This window comes from Bufo gargarizans, chromosome 7 (assembly GCF_014858855.1).
Source record: "Bufo gargarizans isolate SCDJY-AF-19 chromosome 7, ASM1485885v1, whole genome shotgun sequence".
Lineage (NCBI taxonomy): Eukaryota > Metazoa > Chordata > Amphibia > Anura > Bufonidae > Bufo > Bufo gargarizans.
The window spans coordinates 31,685,677-31,705,683 of NC_058086.1; the positions used below are offsets into that span (position 1 = coordinate 31,685,677).

General features: G+C 45.3%; 1 protein-coding gene across 1 annotated transcript in view; it reads left to right on the plus strand.

Annotated features, from left to right (window-relative positions):
* The window catches only part of TRABD2B (TraB domain containing 2B), a 267,881-nt gene that overhangs the window by 108,988 nt on the left and 138,886 nt on the right, over positions 1 to 20,007 (plus strand). The window lies entirely within an intron of this gene.

The following is a 20,007-nucleotide window of genomic DNA, read 5'->3' on the forward strand; positions in this document are numbered from 1 at the left end:
GTGCAGGTCTGCAATTCCGTATCCGGGCAGCACATCGTGCGGTCCCTTAGAAATGAATGGGTCCGCAATTCCGTTGCGCAAAATGCGGAACAGAATTGCGGACGTGTGAATGGACCCTTAGACTGGAGATGACCGTTGCCCTGATGCCCCATTACTTAAGTTGCCGTCTCCTCTGTTTTCCATCCTGCTCCTCATTTCCCAGCCACGGTGGTTGCAGTAACGGGTGTCTTCTGTAGGCTGTGGCCTGCATGTTCAGTCTAAAGGCCTTGAGGCCTGTATCATAGAGTGCAGACTCACTCCCAAACTTTTAAAGGACCAGTATGCACGTCCAAATCCTTCCTCAGCCAATGGTTGGTCACTCCTGTGTATATAAGGTGACATCTACAGTGGAAGGGTGCCTTAGCTTTAGGTTTTCTAGTCACTAGTAATCTGCAAAGGTATATTCTCTGTCTGACTACCCATGTACCGTACTCTATCCTGACTACCAACTCTCACTTATAGCCGCTTGCCCTGACCTTTGCCTGTTTCTCAGGTTTCCCTACTGCCACCTGCCCTGACCCTAGACTTGCCTCACGGATAGATTTGTAGGCTGCCTGCCCTGGCATAAGTTCATCTACAGACTATGAATATTGACTGACCCCTTGGTGCTTCACACCAGTGTTTCTGACCCCTCCTGGGTCATACGCCAACCATTCCAGCACTATCTCAATATGTAGCAGCCTGGCAGCTTCCCCACAGCCAAGTCTAGATCCCTGTATAGGGGTTACAGGGTACATACCAAGGGACTGCCAAGATAACGGCTTTGGCTTTAGCTCAAAGCCAAACCAGATGGTTGGTACAGTGCATCCACACCCACTGCCCGTAACATTGACTTCTATGACCGAGTGCTGTACTCATACTCTGTGGCCTGTGCAGGGAGTGGAGGGGGTGAGCTGTGAGCATCACCTATTGTTAATAGTGGACCCTGTGTCACCTTTTATTGTAATCCCACCTGGGATGATATTGAAATGACTGTTGAAAAGTAACCTCTTCAGAACAGGAAGTGTAAGCCTGCTGTGAGGCTCACTGGCTAGATTGAAAACTGCAGAATTTCATGATCTTTTTCTATATAGTTACTTACATGGCAATTAAAAAAAATGCCAAAAATCATTAAATAAAACATGCTTTTGTCATTTTCTGATGACACATTCCCTTTAAAGTAGAAATTAGCTACATAATTTACTGTTAGCAAGAGGACAAGAAGGCGATTTTTCACTCCTTTACTTCTTTTTTAATATTTTCAGCAGCTGACAATGCTGCTTACTATACACTGGTCCCTTAGGTGCCGCCTTCCACTATGTTTAGGTTGAGTCAGTCGGACGTGAATAACCTCTGCTCACAACTGGCTCTACCTTCCCCCTTCATGCCCTTATGACACATTTACTCTACACGTGGCTCTCATTTGCCCAGGGAAATAATGGGATTACAGCTCTGTCCCTCTGGTTGGCCCTCATGAGCACTAGGCTTGTTGATTCGTCTGAAAAGATTTGGAAGGAATGTGCAGCAACAAAGCCCAATTATATGGACTTCCCGAGTCTTTGCACATAAGTCCTCTCATCATAACTAAAGGCTTAAGAGCAATTCTTAGTTTATATTCAAAGGGAAGGCCAGCGCATTGCCTGGTAGTCTAATGATTATCGGAATAAGTCGCTGCACTAACATACTCTCTCGGCTTAAGCCCTCTGAGTCATTCGCCACTCAATGGATTACTACACATTACCCAATGTCAAGGAGTCTTAAAGGAGATGTCCATTCTATATGTTGCTATATATTTTACAGAGATACATTGTTATCAGTGAATGTTGTACACTCACTTTCACAATTATAGGCCTACAATCTGTGGTTCTCCTTGCTGTTGTAAAACTAAAACTCTCAGCATCCTGGTTTTGCAACAGTCAAGGGTTGGAGACCATGGATCTAAAAAATGCACCTGTATGGGGAAATTCTCAACATATATAATGCTATTGTATGGGATTCAATTCCATTTGTCCATTTTGATGTGTCTGATGGCAACCAGTCATTGAGGTTTCTACAGTCGTTACATTGCAAAGGAGCTTCTTCAGCAGTCATATTAGTTACATTGCTACTATGTATTTTTTTATGCACAACACTTTACAGACATTAGCATCAAGCTGTCCCCAATGGGGCTCATATCTAAATTCCCTATCAGTATGTCTTTGGAGTGTGGGAGGAAACCAGAGAACCTGAGGAGAACATATAAAAACTCCATGCTGATGTTGTCCTTGGTCAGATTCGAACCTAGGACCCCAGCGCTAACCACCGAGCCACCGTGCTGCATTGCAAAACCAGTTAATATCCCTACTAAAAACTTAGAACTTAAAATGATTCATATTGAAGTCAATTTTTTTTATGAAAACAAAATGATAACAAAATTTTGAATCCAAACACCAAGTGTCAGTTCCCCTTTACAGATAACTTAAAGCGGAAGAAATTTTTTGAAAAACACTTCCATATTTGTTGTCATATTCCTTCCTGTCTGTGGCCGGTGGGCAGTGACCTTTGGATAGTAGTGTGGGGGGGCCTGAGGCTACAAGTTGACGTTATGATAAATGGACGGCCTGTGTGCTTGACTGACAGTCTGAAATGACCTCTTGTGTTACTCTTTCGCTGACTCATTCATTTAGTAGCATAAGATTGTTATCAGTGATGGTCTGATGCCTTGTCTCATAAAGATCATGGTAGACTCTGAACTACTTACTGCCATCTCGTTCTGGAGAGATTTTTTTTATTTATTTTTTTTACTCTACAGCGGTTTGTAGGTGAGTAAAAGTTATTCTATTATTCTGCTATAAGTCATCAATACTTTAGGATTTTTCTACTGTGTCGATAAAGATTTTACTTACAAAAGCGATCACATTTGAGAGGAGTCTATTTCATTAAAGTTTACAAAGACATCAATTACAGTCCTTAAGGCCTCTTTGCCACGGGTATGTGCGCCCCGTGGTCGTGCTGCGGCCTGCAAAATGCGGGCCGCAATGCATGAGCACAGTCCGTGGGGCAGCCGCAGCGGATTGCAGACTCATTCACTTGAATGGGTCCGCGATCCTGCCGTTCCGCAAAAAGATAGGACATGTTCTATCATTTTGCGGAACGGAAGTACGGGACGAAACCCCACGGAAGCACTCCGTAGTGCTTCCGTAGGGTTCCGTTCCATCCTTCCATTCCGCACCATTCCGCATCTCCGGATTTGAAGTGAATAGGTCCGCATCCGTGATGTGGAATGGCCACGGAACGGCACCTGTGTATTGCTGATCAGCAAATACGGTCCTCAATACGGCCACGGGGCGCACACGCCCGTGAGAAAGAGGCCTAAATCGTTTTTTTTCTGCAAAACATATTCTATATTTTTCAAACCAGCAGCTGGATCTGAATACTTTTGTAATTGCATCTAATTCAACATTTACTAAAGCCACTGAGTTATTCTACGAAAAGTTTCTGTATAGCGCCACCTGCCGTTTGTTCTTTTCCTTATTTTTTAGTCCACCTCACTGAGGTGGTCGCACATATTATAACACAGGTAGTTGCTTCATATCTGTTCTCTGCAGTGAATTAGATGTCATATGGCCCTGTTCGTAGCAACGAGAATCCATACAATTTACTTTCACTTTCTTTGCCCAAGTCACTTTTTAGAGCCACTCTTCATAAAGTTACATAGTTCAGATAGTGTTGCAGGCATGCTCTGTGGCCTGTAATTGATGTCATTGTGCAAGGAGGGGAGTAGAAAAGCTTTGTCCATCACCTACTGTGAATGGAGGATTCTGGGTTATCTATTTATAGCTGTTATCCTTCCTTGCAATTTTGCCTGTGTTGGTGATGAGATGACTTCTGAGAGGTGATCTCTTCCAAACAAGAAAGATCAGACTATTATTAGGCTCAGTGGTCAGAGTAAAAAAAACCTGCAAAATGTAGATTTTTTGTAATCTAGTTTTGATGTGAAAAATGTAAATTTTTATAAACAATATTGAGCCTTTCTGTCACAAAGTTTTTCTAGCTGTGTGAATAGTACTTTTTACTTTCACTTTGTGCCGGTCATCTAATAACCCTTATCTCTAATTTACGAAGAGGCCATAAGCACTTATTTAAGCCACATTCTTATCTGCAAGATGAGAACTGAGTTATAAAGAGTGTTTATGATGTCAGAGATGAGGAGCCAGTCAGATTAGCTGGCTGAAGGAGCAGAGAGAAATTTCCGATCTCTCTTTTAGAGCATTTCAGCCCTGTGTAGAGAAAAGGGCTCCATATTTGTAATAAAGACCAATTGAAAAAAGGATTTTTAGCTCAAAATGAATACAATGCAATCAGAAAAAATGCCCCAAAGGTGTACATAACCTTTAACCCTTTCACCCCCGGAGTTCTTTTTGTTTGTTTGTTTTTTTGCGTTTTCATTTTGCACTCCCTGCCTTCTCAGAGACATAACTTTTTTATTTGTCTGTTCACATAGCCTTAGGAGTGGTTGATTTCTGCAGAACAAGTTGTACTTTCCAACGCCACCATTTAATATTGCATATGATGTTGTGGGAAGCGGGAAAAAAATTCCAAATGGGGTGAAATTGCAAAAAAAAGCAATTCCACCACAGTTTTACGTTTTTTTTTTTATGACGTTTGATGTACGATAAAACTGACCAGTTACTTTTATTCCACAGGTCAGTACAAATCTGGCGATACCTTATATGTATAGTTTTTCTTGCGTTTTGATAGTGATAAAGAAATTAAAAAGTGGGCATTTGGACGCTTTTTTTTTTCGTTTTGCCGTATGGGGAATAAATTTGTTTATTTTTTTATACTATGGGCGTTTTCGCACATCGCGACACCCATGATGTGTATATATTTTTATTTTTTTAGTTCTTTTATTTTTAATTTAAGAAAAGGGGGCAATCTGAATTTTTATGTTTTTTTATTTTTAAAAACTTTTTTTTTTACACTTTTTTATAGTTCAATCATCTGATTGCTATTATCAGAGACTCCAATGCACTTGCATTGGAATCTATGATGATTTCAGTACTTTCCTATGGAGCCCTATTACAGGCAAGGGCTCCATAGGAAATACTATGCAGCAGCCTCCTGTCATTCACAAAGATAGGGGCTGCTGCACACACGCTCCGGCTCCTCCGATCGCAACACGGGGAGCTGGAGCATAACCAGAAGAGAAAGCTTTCGGTTTTCAGCGCGCTCAGATGCCGTGGTCAGGATTGGGCTGAGGGGTTAAATGTCTGCAATCGGCATTACTGCCAGTTGCGGACATGATCTGTGGGTGTCTTCTAAAAGAAGCAGGCGGCCACCCGCGGCTATTGCGTCTGCAGTGGGCAGGAGTGGGCGCCATCTTTAAAGACCCGACCAGTGCCGTACTATTACGGCGCTGTACGGGAAGGGGTTAAAAATATATTTAAATTTAAAAAAAACTTGATTTGAATAATAGGTCATTTTCTGATGACACATTCCCCCGTAAGAACCGACTGAAACCAGAAAGTGATTTTACTGTTTAAACATAATTTTTGAAATGAGTATGTTAGCAATGATTGTTGAGCTGAATTATGGCAGCAGATATCATCACACGAATAAATTTGACTACAAAAAAAAAATGAAAAGAGAAATATGATAATGATGGAGGAATCTCATGTCAAATGTGCTGTAATCTCCGGTGATAAAAGTGTCACGGTTTGTCTAAGAAGCTATCCGGCACTTAAGAGAATTTCAAGTGAAAGCAGAATTCTGGAATCTGAGAAGCAGATGTTTCGGGCCGGGCTCAAACAATATCATGATCCTCAGTAAATGAAAGACAAAATAAGAATCAGATGGTGAAGACCCTATCGTGATCAAGAGATAGAATGAGACGGCCCCAGTCCATTTATTAAAGAGAGATGATAGCCTTGTAAGGAGAAAGGATCATCTTGTCATCATGTACAGCATTTTGTCATTTTGTAGCAAAAGAAAAGCAGGACCGGTACAGGGGTTAAACAAGAATGGCAGCTCCATTAAGTTAAAGAAAGCAGAGATGGCAGCCTACTATGTTGAGGCGTAACTTGAAGCTCCTGGGCTCCTATGCAAAATCTATATGGTGCCCCAGCTACCTAGAGGCCTTTAGGCCTCCTTAGGCACCAAGGCCCAGGTGTGACTACTGCCTTTGCCTCGCCTATAGTTAAACCAGGTCCTACATTCAAAAGAGAATCAGCTCAGGTCTAAACAGGAGATTCTCTCCAAAGTTGTCAAAGCCAGGAACGATTTCTCTACTGTTTCTTTAGATTATCACTAGGGATGAGCGAACTCGAACTGTATAGTTCGGGTTCGTACCGAATTTTGGGGTGTCCGTGACACGGACCCGAACCCGGACATTTTCGTAAAAGTCCGGGTTCGGGTTCGGTGTTCGTCGCTTTCTTCGCGCTTTTGTGACGCTTTCTTGGCGCTTTTTGAAAGGCTGCAAAGCAGCCAATCAACAAGCGTCATACTACTTGCCCCAAGAGGCCATCACAGCCATGCCTACTATTGGCATGGCTGTGATTGGCCAGAGCACCATGTGACCCAGCCTCTATTTAAGCTGGAGTCACATAGCGCCGCCCGTCACTCTGCTCTGATTAGCGTAGGGAGAGGTTGCGGCTGCGACAGTAGGGCGAGATTAGGCAGATTAACTCCTCCAAAGGACTTGATTAACTGATCGATCTGCAGCTGTGGATCATTGAGCTGCTGATCCTCAATTGCTCACTGTTTTTAGGCTGCCCAGACCGTTTGTCAGTCACATTTTTCTGGGGTGATCGGCGGCCATTTTGTGTCTTGTGGTGCGCCAGCACAAGCTGCGACCAAGTGCATTTAACCCTCAATGGTGTGGTTGTTTTTTGGCTAAAGCCTACATCAGGGTGAAGCTGTCACACCAAGTGCATTTAACCAGCAATAGTCTGTTTATTTTTTGGCCATATACTACATCAGGGGCAAGCTGCGCCTGTCACCAAGTGCATTTAACCCTCAATGGTGCGTTTGTTTTTTGGCTAAAGCCTACATCAGGGTGAAGCTGTCACACCAAGTGCATTTAACCAGCAATAGTCTGTTTATTTTTTGGCCATATACTACATCAGGGGCAAGCTGCGCCCGTCACCAAGTGCATTTAACCCTCAGTAGTGTGGTTGGTCAAGCTATCACACCAAGTGCATTTAACCAGCAATAGTCTGTTCATTTTTTGGCCATATACTAAATCAGGGGCAAGCTGCGCCCGTCACCAAGTGCATTTAACCAGCAATAGTCTGTTCATTTTTTGGCCATATACTACATCAGGGGCAAGCTGCGCCCGTCACCAAGTGCATTTAACCCTCAGTAGTGTGGTTGGTCAAGCTGTGACACCAAGTGCATTTAACCAGCAATAGTCTGTTCATTTTTTGGCCATATACTACATCAGGGGCAAGCTGCGCCCATCACCAAGTGCATTTAACCAGCAATAGTGTGGTTATTTTTTGGCCATATCCCAGTCTAATTCTGTCACTAAATCCATACCGGTCACCCAGCGCCTAAATACTAGGCCTCAAATTTATATCCCGCTAAATCTCTCGTTACCGCTGTCCTGTTGTGGCTGGGAAAGTTATTTAGTGTCCGTCAAAGCACATTTTTTGTTCTGGGTTGAAATACAATTCCCAATTTAGCAATTTAAAAATTTAGTGGTTTCTGCTGTATCAGAGCTATTTGAAATCTATCCCTAAAAGGGTATATAATATTCAAGGTGCACATAGGGTCATTCAGAATAACTTCACACACCCGCTACTGTGCATTTCCAAGTCTAATTCTGTCACTAAACCCATACCTGTCACCCAGCGCCTAAATACTAGGCCTCAAATTCATATCCAGCTAAATCTGTCGTTAGTGCTGTAGCTGGGCGAGTTATTTAGTGTCCGTTCAAGCACATTTCTTGTTCTGGGTTGAAATACAATTCCCAATTTAGCAATTTCATAATTTAGTGGTTTCTGCTATATCAGAGCTATTTGAAATCTATCCCTAAAAGGGTAGATCATATTGAAGGTGCACATAGGGACATTCAGAATAACTTCACACACCCGCTACTGTGCATTTCCAAGTCTAATTCTGTCACTAAACCCATACCTGTCACCCAACGCCTAAATACTAGGCCTCAAATTTATATCCAGCTAAATCTGTCCTTAGTGCTGTAGCTGGGCGAGTTATTTAGTGTCCGTTCAAGCACATTTCTTGTTCTGGGTTGAAATACAATTCCCAATTTAGCAATTTCATAATTTAGTGGTTTCTGCTATATCAGAGCTATTTGAAATCTATCCCTAAAAGGGTAGATCATATTGAAGGTGCACATAGGGACATTCAGAATAACTTCACACACCCGCTACTGTGCATTTCCAAGTCTAATTCTGTCACTAAACCCATACCTGTCACCCAGCGCCTAAATACTAGGCCTCAAATTTATATCCAGCTAAATCTGTCCTTAGTGCTGTAGCTGGGCGAGTTATTTAGTGTCCGTTCAAGCACATTTCTTGTTCTGGGTTGAAATACAATTCCCAATTTAGCAATTTCATAATTTAGTGGTTTCTGCTATATCAGAGCTATTTGAAATCTATCCCTAAAAGGGTATATAATATTCAAGGTGCACATTGGGTCATTCAGAATAACTTCACACACACCCGCTACTGTGTATTTCCAAGTCTAATTCTGTCACTAAACCCATACCTGTCACCCAGCGCCTAAATACTAGGCCTCAAATTCATATCCAGCTAAATCTGTCGTTAGTGCTGTAGCTGGGCGAGTTATTTAGTGTCCGTTCAAGCACATTTCTTGTTCTGGGTTGAAATACAATTCCCAATTTAGCAATTTCATAATTTAGTGGTTTCTGCTATATCAGAGCTATTTGAAATCTATCCCTAAAAGGGTAGATCATATTGAAGGTGCACATAGGGACATTCAGAATAACTTCACACACCCGCTACTGTGCATTTCCAAGTCTAATTCTGTCACTAAACCCATACCTGTCACCCAGCGCCTAAATACTAGGCCTCAAATTTATATCCAGCTAAATCTGTCCTTAGTGCTGTAGCTGGGCGAGTTATTTAGTGTCCGTTCAAGCACATTTCTTGTTCTGGGTTGAAATACAATTCCCAATTTAGCAATTTCATAATTTAGTGGTTTCTGCTATATCAGAGCTATTTGAAATCTATCCCTAAAAGGGTAGATCATATTGAAGGTGCACATAGGGACATTCAGAATAACTTCACACACCCGCTACTGTGCATTTCCAAGTCTAATTCTGTCACTAAACCCATACCTGTCACCCAGCGCCTAAATACTAGGCCTCAAATTTATATCCAGCTAAATCTGTCCTTAGTGCTGTAGCTGGGCGAGTTATTTAGTGTCCGTTCAAGCACATTTCTTGTTCTGGGTTGAAATACAATTCCCAATTTAGCAATTTCATAATTTAGTGGTTTCTGCTATATCAGAGCTATTTGAAATCTATCCCTAAAAGGGTATATAATATTCAAGGTGCACATTGGGTCATTCAGAATAACTTCACACACACCCGCTACTGTGTATTTCCAAGTCTAATTCTGTCACTAAACCCATACCTGTCACCCAGCGCCTAAATACTAGGCCTCAAATTTATATCCAGCTAAATCTGTCCTTAGTGCTGTAGCTGGGCGAGTTATTTAGTGTCCGTTCAAGCACATTTTTTGTTCTGGGTTGAAATACAATTCCCAATTTAGCAATTTCATAATTTAGTGGTTTCTGCTATATCAGAGCTATTTGAAATCTATCCCTAAAAGGGTAGATCATATTGAAGGTGCACATAGGGACATTCAGAATAACTTCACACACCCGCTACTGTGCATTTCCAAGTCTAATTCTGTCACTAAACCCATACCTGTCACCCAGCGCCTAAATACTAGGCCTCAAATTTATATCCAGCTAAATCTGTCCTTAGTGCTGTAGCTGGGCGAGTTATTTAGTGTCCGTTCAAGCACATTTCTTGTTCTGGGTTGAAATACAATTCCCAATTTAGCAATTTCATAATTTAGTGGTTTCTGCTATATCAGAGCTATTTGAAATCTATCCCTAAAAGGGTATATAATATTCAAGGTGCACATTGGGTCATTCAGAATAACTTCACACACACCCGCTACTGTGTATTTCTAAGTCTAATTCTGTCACTAAACCCATACCTGTCACCCAGCGCCTAAATACTAGGCCTCAAATTTATATCCTGCTAAATCTCTCGTTAACGCTGTCCTGTTGTGGCTGGGAAAGTTATTTAGTGTCCGTCAAAGCACATTTTTTGTTCTGGGTTGAAATACAATTCCCAATTTAGCAATTTCATAATTTAGTGGTTTCTGCTATATCAGAGCTATTTGAAATCTATCCCTAAAAGGGTATATAATATTCAAGGTGCACATTGGGTCATTCAGAATAACTTCACACACACCCGCTTCTGTGCATTTCCAAGTCTAATTCTGTCACTAAATCCATACCGGTCACCCAGCGCCTAAATACTAGGCCTCAAATTTATATCCTGCTAAATCTCTCGTTAACGCTGTCCTGTTGTGGCTGGGAAAGTTATTTAGTGTCCGTCAAAGCACATTTTTTGTTCTGGGTTGAAATACAATTCCCAATTTAGCAATTTCATAATTTAGTGGTTTCTGCTATATCAGAGCTATTTGAAATCTATCCCTAAAAGGGTATATAATATTCAAGGTGCACATTGGGTCATTCAGAATAACTTCACACACACACGCTTCTGTGCATTTCCAAGTCTAATTCTGTCACTAAATCCATACCGGTCACCCAGCGCCTAAATACTAGGCCTCAAATTTATATCCTGCTAAATCTCTCGTTAACGCTGTCCTGTTGTGGCTGGGAAAGTTATTTAGTGTCCGTCAAAGCACATTTTTTGTTCTGGGTTGAAATACAATTCCCAATTTAGCAATTTCATAATTTAGTGGTTTCTGCTATATCAGAGCTATTTGAAATCTATCCCTAAAAGGGTATATAATATTCAAGGTGCACATTGGGTCATTCAGAATAACTTCACACACACCCGCTACTGTGTATTTCCAAGTCTAATTCTGTCACTAAACCCATACCTGTCACCCAGCGCCTAAATACTAGGCCTCAAATTTATATCCTGCTAAATCTCTCGTTACCGCTGTCCTGTTGTGGCTGGGAAAGTTATTTAGTGTCCGTCAAAGCACATTTTTTGTTCTGGGTTGAAATACAATTCCCAATTTAGCAATTTCATAATTTAGTGGTTTCTGCTATATCAGAGCTATTTGAAATCTATCCCTAAAAGGGTATATAATATTCAAGGTGCACATTGGGTCATTCAGAATAACTTCACACACACCCGCTACTGTGTATTTCTAAGTCTAATTCTGTCACTAAACCCATACCTGTCACCCAGCGCCTAAATACTAGGCCTCAAATTTATATCCTGCTAAATCTCTCGTTAACGCTGTCCTGTTGTGGCTGGGAAAGTTATTTAGTGTCCGTCAAAGCACATTTTTTGTTCTGGGTTGAAATACAATTCCCAATTTAGCAATTTCATAATTTAGTGGTTTCTGCTATATCAGAGCTATTTGAAATCTATCCCTAAAAGGGTATATAATATTCAAGGTGCACATTGGGTCATTCAGAATAACTTCACACACACCCGCTACTGTGTATTTCTAAGTCTAATTCTGTCACTAAACCCATACCTGTCACCCAGCGCCTAAATACTAGGCCTCAAATTTATATCCTGCTAAATCTCTCGTTAACGCTGTCCTGTTGTGGCTGGGAAAGTTATTTAGTGTCCGTCAAAGCACATTTTTTGTTCTGGGTTGAAATACAATTCCCAATTTAGCAATTTCATAATTTAGTGGTTTCTGCTATATCAGAGCTATTTGAAATCTATCCCTAAAAGGGTATATAATATTCAAGGTGCACATTGGGTCATTCAGAATAACTTCACACACACACGCTTCTGTGCATTTCCAAGTCTAATTCTGTCACTAAATCCATACCGGTCACCCAGCGCCTAAATACTAGGCCTCAAATTTATATCCTGCTAAATCTCTCGTTAACGCTGTCCTGTTGTGGCTGGGAAAGTTATTTAGTGTCCGTCAAAGCACATTTTTTGTTCTGGGTTGAAATACAATTCCCAATTTAGCAATTTCATAATTTAGTGGTTTCTGCTATATCAGAGCTATTTGAAATCTATCCCTAAAAGGGTATATAATATTCAAGGTGCACATTGGGTCATTCAGAATAACTTCACACACACACGCTTCTGTGCATTTCCAAGTCTAATTCTGTCACTAAATCCATACCGGTCACCCAGCGCCTAAATACTAGGCCTCAAATTTATATCCTGCTAAATCTCTCGTTAACGCTGTCCTGTTGTGGCTGGGAAAGTTATTTAGTGTCCGTCAAAGCACATTTTTTGTTCTGGGTTGAAATACAATTCCCAATTTAGCAATTTCATAATTTAGTGGTTTCTGCTATATCAGAGCTATTTGAAATCTATCCCTAAAAGGGTATATAATATTCAAGGTGCACATTGGGTCATTCAGAATAACTTCACACACACACGCTTCTGTGCATTTCCAAGTCTAATTCTGTCACTAAATCCATACCGGTCACCCAGCGCCTAAATACTAGGCCTCAAATTTATATCCCGCTGAATTTGAATACAATACATTGGGCCAAATAATATATTTGTTGTTGTGGTGAACCATAACAATGAGAAAAACATCTAGTAAGGGACGCGGACGTGGACATGGTCGTGGTGGTGTTAGTGGACCCTCTGGTGCTGGGAGAGGACGTGGCCGTTCTGCCACATCCACACGTCCTAGTGTACCAACTACCTCAGGTCCCAGTAGCCGCCAGAATTTACAGCGATATATGGTGGGGCCCAATGCCGTTCTAAGGATGGTAAGGCCTGAGCAGGTACAGGCATTAGTCAATTGGGTGGCCGACAGTGGATCCAGCACGTTCACATTATCTCCCACCCAGTCTTCTGCAGAAAGCGCACAGATGGCGCCTGAAAACCAACCCCATCAGTCTGTCACATCACCCCCATGCATACCAGGGAAACTGTCTCAGCCTCAAGTTATGCAGCAGTCTCTTATGCTGTTTGAAGACTCCGCTGGCAGGGTTTCCCAAGGGCATCCACCTAGCCCTTCCCCAGCGGTGAAAGACATAGAATGCACTGACGCACAACCACTTATGTTTCCTGATGATGAGGACATGGGAATACCACCTCAGCATGTCTCTGATGATGACGAAACACAGGTGCCAACTGCTGCGTCTTTCTGCAGTGTGCAGACTGAACAGGAGGTCAGGGATCAAGACTGGGTGGAAGACGATGCAGGGGACGATGAGGTCCTAGACCCCACATGGAATGAAGGTCGTGCCACTGACTTTCACAGTTCGGAGGAAGAGGCAGTGGTGAGACCGAGCCAACAGCTTAGCAAAAGAGGGAGCAGTGGGCAAAAGCAGAACACCCGCCGCCAAGAGACTCCGCCTGCTACTGACCGCCGCCATCTGGGACCGAGCACCCCAAAGGCAGCTTCAAGGAGTTCCCTGGCATGGCACTTCTTCAAACAATGTGCTGACGACAAGACCCGAGTGGTTTGCACGCTGTGCCATCAGAGCCTGAAGCGAGGCATTAACGTTCTGAACCTGAGCACAACCTGCATGACCAGGCACCTGCATGCAAAGCATGAACTGCAGTGGAGTAAACACCTTAAAACCAAGGAAGTCACTCAGGCTCCCCCTGCTACCTCTTCTGCTGCTGCCGCCTCGGCCTATTCTGCTGCTGCCGCCTCGGCCTCTTCCTCCGCCTCTGGAGGAACGTTGGCACCTGCCGCCCAGCAAACAGGGGATGTACCACCAACACCACCACCACCACCTCGTCACCAAGCGTCTCAACCATGTCACACGCCAGCGTTCAGCTCTCCATCTCACAAACATTTGATAGAAAGCGTAAATTTCCACCTAGCCACCCTCGATCCCTGGCCCTGAATGCCAGCATTTCTAAACTACTGGCCTATGAAATGCTGTCATTTAGGCTGGTGGACACAGACAGCTTCAAACAGTGTCATGTCGCTTGCTGTCCCACAGTATGTTGTTCCCAGCCGGCACTACTTCTCCAAGAGAGCCGTGCCTTCCCTGCACAACCAAGTATCCGATAAAATCAAGTGTGCACTGCGCAACGCCATCTGTAGCAAGGTCCACCTAACCACAGATACGTGGACCAGTAAGCACGGCCAGGGACGCTATATCTCCCTAACTGCACACTGGGTAAATGTAGTGGCAGCTGGGCCCCAGGCGGAGAGCTGTTTGGCGCACGTCCTTCCGCCGCCAAGGATCGCAGGGCAACATTCTTTGCCTCCTGTTGCCACCTCCTCCTTCTCGGCTTCCTCCTCCTCTTCTTCCACCTGCTCATCCAGTCAGCCACACACCTTCACCACCAACTTCAGCACAGCCCGGGGTAAACGTCAGCAGGCCATTCTGAAACTCATATGTTTGGGGGACAGGCCCCACACCGCACAGGAGTTGTGGCGGGGTATTGAACAACAGACCGACGAGTGGTTGCTGCCGGTGAGCCTCAAGCCCGGCCTGGTGGTGTGTGATAATGGGCGAAATCTCGTTGCAGCTCTGGGACTAGCCAATTTGACGCACATCCCTTGCTTGGCGCATGTGCTGAATTTGGTGGTGCAGAAGTTCATTCACAACTACCCCGACATGTCAGAGCTGCTGCATAAAGTGCGGGCCGTCTTTTCGCGCTTCCGGCGTTCACATCCTGCTGCTGCTCGCCTGTCTGCGCTACAGCGTAACTTCGGCCTTCCCGCTCACCGCCTCATATGCGACGTGCCCACCAGGTGGAACTCCACCTTGCACATGCTGGACAGACTGTGCGAGCAGCAGCAGGCCATAGTGGAGTTTCAGCTGCAGCACGCACGGGTCAGTCGCACTACAGAACAGCACCACTTCACCACCAATGACTGGGCCTCCATGCGAGACCTGTGTGCCCTGTTGCGCTGTTTCGAGTACTCCACCAACATGGCCAGTGGCGATGACACCGTTATCAGCGTTACAATACCACTTCTATGTCTCCTTGAGAAAACACTTAGGGCGATGATGGAAGAGGAGGTGGCCCAGGAGGAGGAGGAGGAGGAGGAGGAAGAGGGGTCATTTTTAGCACTTTCAGGCCAGTCTCTTCGAAGTGACTCAGAGGGAGGTTTTTGGCAACAGCAGAGGCCAGGTACAAATGTGGCCAGCCAGGGCCCACTACTGGAGGACGAGGAGGACGAGGATGAGGAGGAGGTGGAGGAGGATGAGGATGAAGCATGGTCACAGCGGGGTGGCACCCAACGCAGCTCGGGTCCATCACTGGTGCGTGGCTGGGGGGAAAGGCAGGACGATGACGATACGCCTCCCACAGAGGACAGCTTGTCCTTACCCCTGGGCAGCCTGGCACACATGAGCGACTACATGCTGCAGTGCCTGCGCAACGACAGCAGAGTTGCCCACATTTTAACCTGTGCGGACTACTGGGTTGCCACCCTGCTGGATCCACGCTACAAAGACAATGTGCCCACCTTACTTCCTGCACTGGAGCGTGATAGGAAGATGCGCGAGTACAAGCGCACGTTGGTAGACGCGCTACTGAGAGCATTCCCAAATGTCACAGGGGAACAAGTGGAAGCTCAAGGCCAAGGCAGAGGAGGAGCAAGAGGTCGCCAAGGCAGCTGTGTCACGGCCAGCTCCTCTGAGGGCAGGGTTAGCATGGCAGAGATGTGGAAAACTTTTGTCAACACGCCACAGCTAACTGCACCACCACCTGATACGCAACGTGTTAGCAGGAGGCAACATTTCACTAACATGGTGGAACAGTACGTGTGCACACCCCTCCACGTACTGACTGATGGTTCGGCCCCATTCAACTTCTGGGTCTCTAAATTGTCCACGTGGCCAGAGCTAGCCTTTTATGCCTTGGAGGTGCTGGCCTGCCCGGCAGCCAGCGTTTTGTCTGAACGTGTATTCAGCACGGCAGGGGGCGTCATTACAGACAAACGCAGCCGCCTGTCTACAGCCAATGTGGACAAGCTGACGTTCATAAAAATGAACCAGGCATGGATCCCACAGGACCTGTCCGTCCCTTGTCCAGATTAGACATTAACTACCTCCCCATAACCATATATTATTGGACTCCAGGGCACTTCCTCATTCAATCCTATTTTTATTTTCATTTTACCATTATATTGCGAGGCTACCCAAAGTTGAATGAACCTCTCCTCTGCCTGTGTGCTAGGCCTAAATATATGCCAATGGACTGTTGCAGTGGTGGCTGACATGAAGCCTGATTCTCTGCTATGACATGCAGACTAATTCTCTGCTGACATGAAGCCAGATTGTCTGTTACGGGACCTCTCTCCTCTGCCTGGGTGCTGGGCCTAAATTTATGACAATGGACATTTGCAGTGGTGGCTGACGTGAAGCCTGATTCTCTGCTATGACATGCAGACTGATTCTCTGCTGACATGAAGCCAGATTGTCTGTTACGGGACCTCTCTGCTCTGCCTGTGTGCTAGGCCTAAATATATGCCAATGGACTGTTGCAGTGGTGGGTGACGTGAAGCCTCATTCTCTGCTATGACATGCAGACTGATTCTCTGCTGACATGAAGCCAGATCGTCTGTTACGGGACCTCTCTGCTCTGCCTGTGTGCTAGGCCTAAATATATGCCAATGGACTGTTGCAGTGGTGGGTGACGTGAAGCCTCATTCTCTGCTATGACATGCAGACTGATTCTCTGCTGTCATGAAGCCAGATTGTCTGTTACGGGACCTCTCTGCTCTGCCTGTGTGCTAGGCCTAAATATATGCCAATGGACTGTTGCAGTGGTGGGTGACGTGAAGCCTCATTCTCTGCTATGACATGCAGACTGATTCTCTGCTGACATGAAGCCAGATTGTCTGTTACGGGACCTCTCTCCTCTGCCTGTGTGCTAGGCCTAAATATATGCCAATGGACTGTTGCAGTGGTGGCTGACGTGAAGCCTCATTCTCTGCTATGACATGCAGACTAATTCTCTACTGACATGAAGCCAGATTGTCTGTTACGGGACCTCTCTCCTCTGCCTGGGTGCTGGGCCTAAATTTATGACAATGGACTGTTGCAGTGGTGGGTGACGTGAAGCCTGATTCTCTGCTATGACATGCAGACTGATTCTCTGCTGACATGAAGCCAGATCCTCTGTTACGGGACCTCTCTCCTCTGCCTGGGTGCTGGGCCTAAATTTATGACAATGGACTGTTGCAGTGGTGGCTGACGTGAAGCCTGATTCTCTGCTATGACATGCAGACTGATTCTCTGCTGTCATGAAGCCAGATTGTCTGTTACGGGACCTCTCTGCTCTGCCTGTGTGCTAGGCCTAAATATATGCCAATGGACTGTTGCAGTGGTGGGTGACGTGAAGCCTCATTCTCTGCTATGACATGCAGACTGATTCTCTGCTGACATGAAGCCAGATTGTCTGTTACGGGACCTCTCTCCTCTGCCTGTGTGCTAGGCCTAAATATATGCCAATGGACTGTTGCAGTGGTGGCTGACGTGAAGCCTCATTCTCTGCTATGACATGCAGACTAATTCTCTGCTGACATGAAGCCAGATTGTCTGTTACGGGACCTCTCTCCTCTGCCTGGGTGCTGGGCCTAAATTTATGACAATGGACTGTTGCAGTGGTGGCTGACGTGAAGCCTGATTCTCTGCTATGACATGCAGACTGATTCTCTGCTGACATGAAGCCAGATCCTCTGTTACGGGACCTCTCTCCTCTGCCTGTGTGTGTGCTGGGCCTAAATATATGCCAATGGACTGTTGCAGTGGTGGCTGACGTGAAGCCTCATTCTCTGCTATGACATGCAGACTGATTCTCTGCTGACATGAAGCCAGATTCTCTGTTACGGGACCTCCCTCCTCTGCCTGGGTGTGTGCTGGGCCTAAATATATGCCAATGGACTGTTGCAGTGGTGGCTGACGTGAAGCCTCATTCTCTGCTATGACATGCAGACTAATTCTCTGCTGACATGAAGACAGATTCTCTGTTACGGGACCTCCCTCCTCTGCCTGGGTGCTGGGCCTAAATATATGCCAATGGACTGTTGCAGTGGTGGCTGACGTGAAGCCTCATTCTCTGCTATGACATGCAGACTGATTCTCTGCTGACATGAAGACAGATTCTCTGTTACGGGACCTCTCTCCTCTGCCTGTGTGTGTGCTGGGCCTAAATATATGCCAATGGACTGTTGCAGTGGTGGCTGACGTGAAGCCTCATTCTCTGCTATGACATGCAGACTGATTCTCTGCTGACATGAAGCCAGATTCTCTGTTACGGGACCTCTCTCCTCTGCCTGTGTGTGTGCTGGGCCTAAATATATGCCAATGGACTGTTGCAGTGGTGGCTGACGTGAAGCCTCATTCTCTGCTATGACATGCAGACTGATTCTCTGCTGACATGAAGCCAGATTCTCTGTTACGGGACCTCTCTCCTCTGCCTGTGTGTGTGCTGGGCCTAAATATATGCCAATGGACTGTTGCAGTGGTGGCTGACGTGAAGCCTCATTCTCTGCTATGACATGCAGACTGATTCTCTGCTGACATGAAGACAGATTCTCTGTTACGGGACCTCTCTCCTCTGCCTGTGTGTGTGCTGGGCCTAAATATATGCCAATGGACTGTTGCAGTGGTGGCTGACGTGAAGCCTCATTCTCTGCTATGACATGCAGACTGATTCTCTGCTGACATGAAGCCAGATTCTCTGTTACGGGACCTCTCTCCTCTGCCTGTGTGTGTGCTGGGCCTAAATATATGCCAATGGACTGTTGCAGTGGTGGCTGACGTGAAGCCTCATTCTCTGCTATGACATGCAGACTGATTCTCTGCTGACATGAAGCCAGATTCTCTGTTACGGGACCTCTCTCCTCTGCCTGTGTGTGTGCTGGGCCTAAATATATGCCAATGGACTGTTGCAGTGGTGGCTGACGTGAAGCCTCATTCTCTGCTATGACATGCAGACTGATTCTCTGCTGACATGAAGCCAGATTCTCTGTTACGGGACCTCTCTCCTCTGCCTGTGTGTGTGCTGGGCCTAAATATATGCCAATGGACTGTTGCAGTGGTGGCTGACGTGAAGCCTCATTCTCTGCTATGACATGCAGACTGATTCTCTGCTGACATGAAGACAGATTCTCTGTTACGGGACCTCCCTCCTCTGCCTGGGTGCTGGGCCTAAATATATGCCAATGGACTGTTGCAGTGGTGGCTGACGTGAAGCCTCATTCTCTGCTATGACATGCAGACTAATTCTCTGCTGACATGAAGACAGATTCTCTGTTACGGGACCTCTCTCCTCTGCCTGGGTGCTGGGCCTAAATATATGCCAATGGACTGTTGCAGTGGTGGCTGACGTGAAGCCTCATTCTCTGCTATGACATGCAGACTAATTCTCTGCTGACATGAAGACAGATTCTCTGTTACGGGACCTCTCTCCTCTGCCTGGGTGCCGGGGCCTAAATATCTGAGAATGGACTGTTCCAGTGGTGGGTGACGGGAAGCCAGATTCTCTGCTATGGAACCTCTCTCCAATTGATTTTGGTTAATTTTTATTTATTTAATTTTTATTTTAATTCATTTCCCTATCCACATTTGTTTGCAGGGGATTTACCTACATGTTGCTGCCTTTTGCAGCCCTCTAGCTCTTTCCTGGGCTGTTTTACAGCCTTTTTAGTGCCGAAAAGTTCGGGTCCCCATTGACTTCAATGGGGTTCGGGTTCGGGACGAAGTTCGGATCGGGTTCGGATCCCGAACCCGAACATTTCCGGGATGTTCGGCCGAACTTCTCGAACCCGAACATCCAGGTGTTCGCTCAACTCTAATTATCACCCATTCATCCACTTTAAAGGGCTTCTGTCA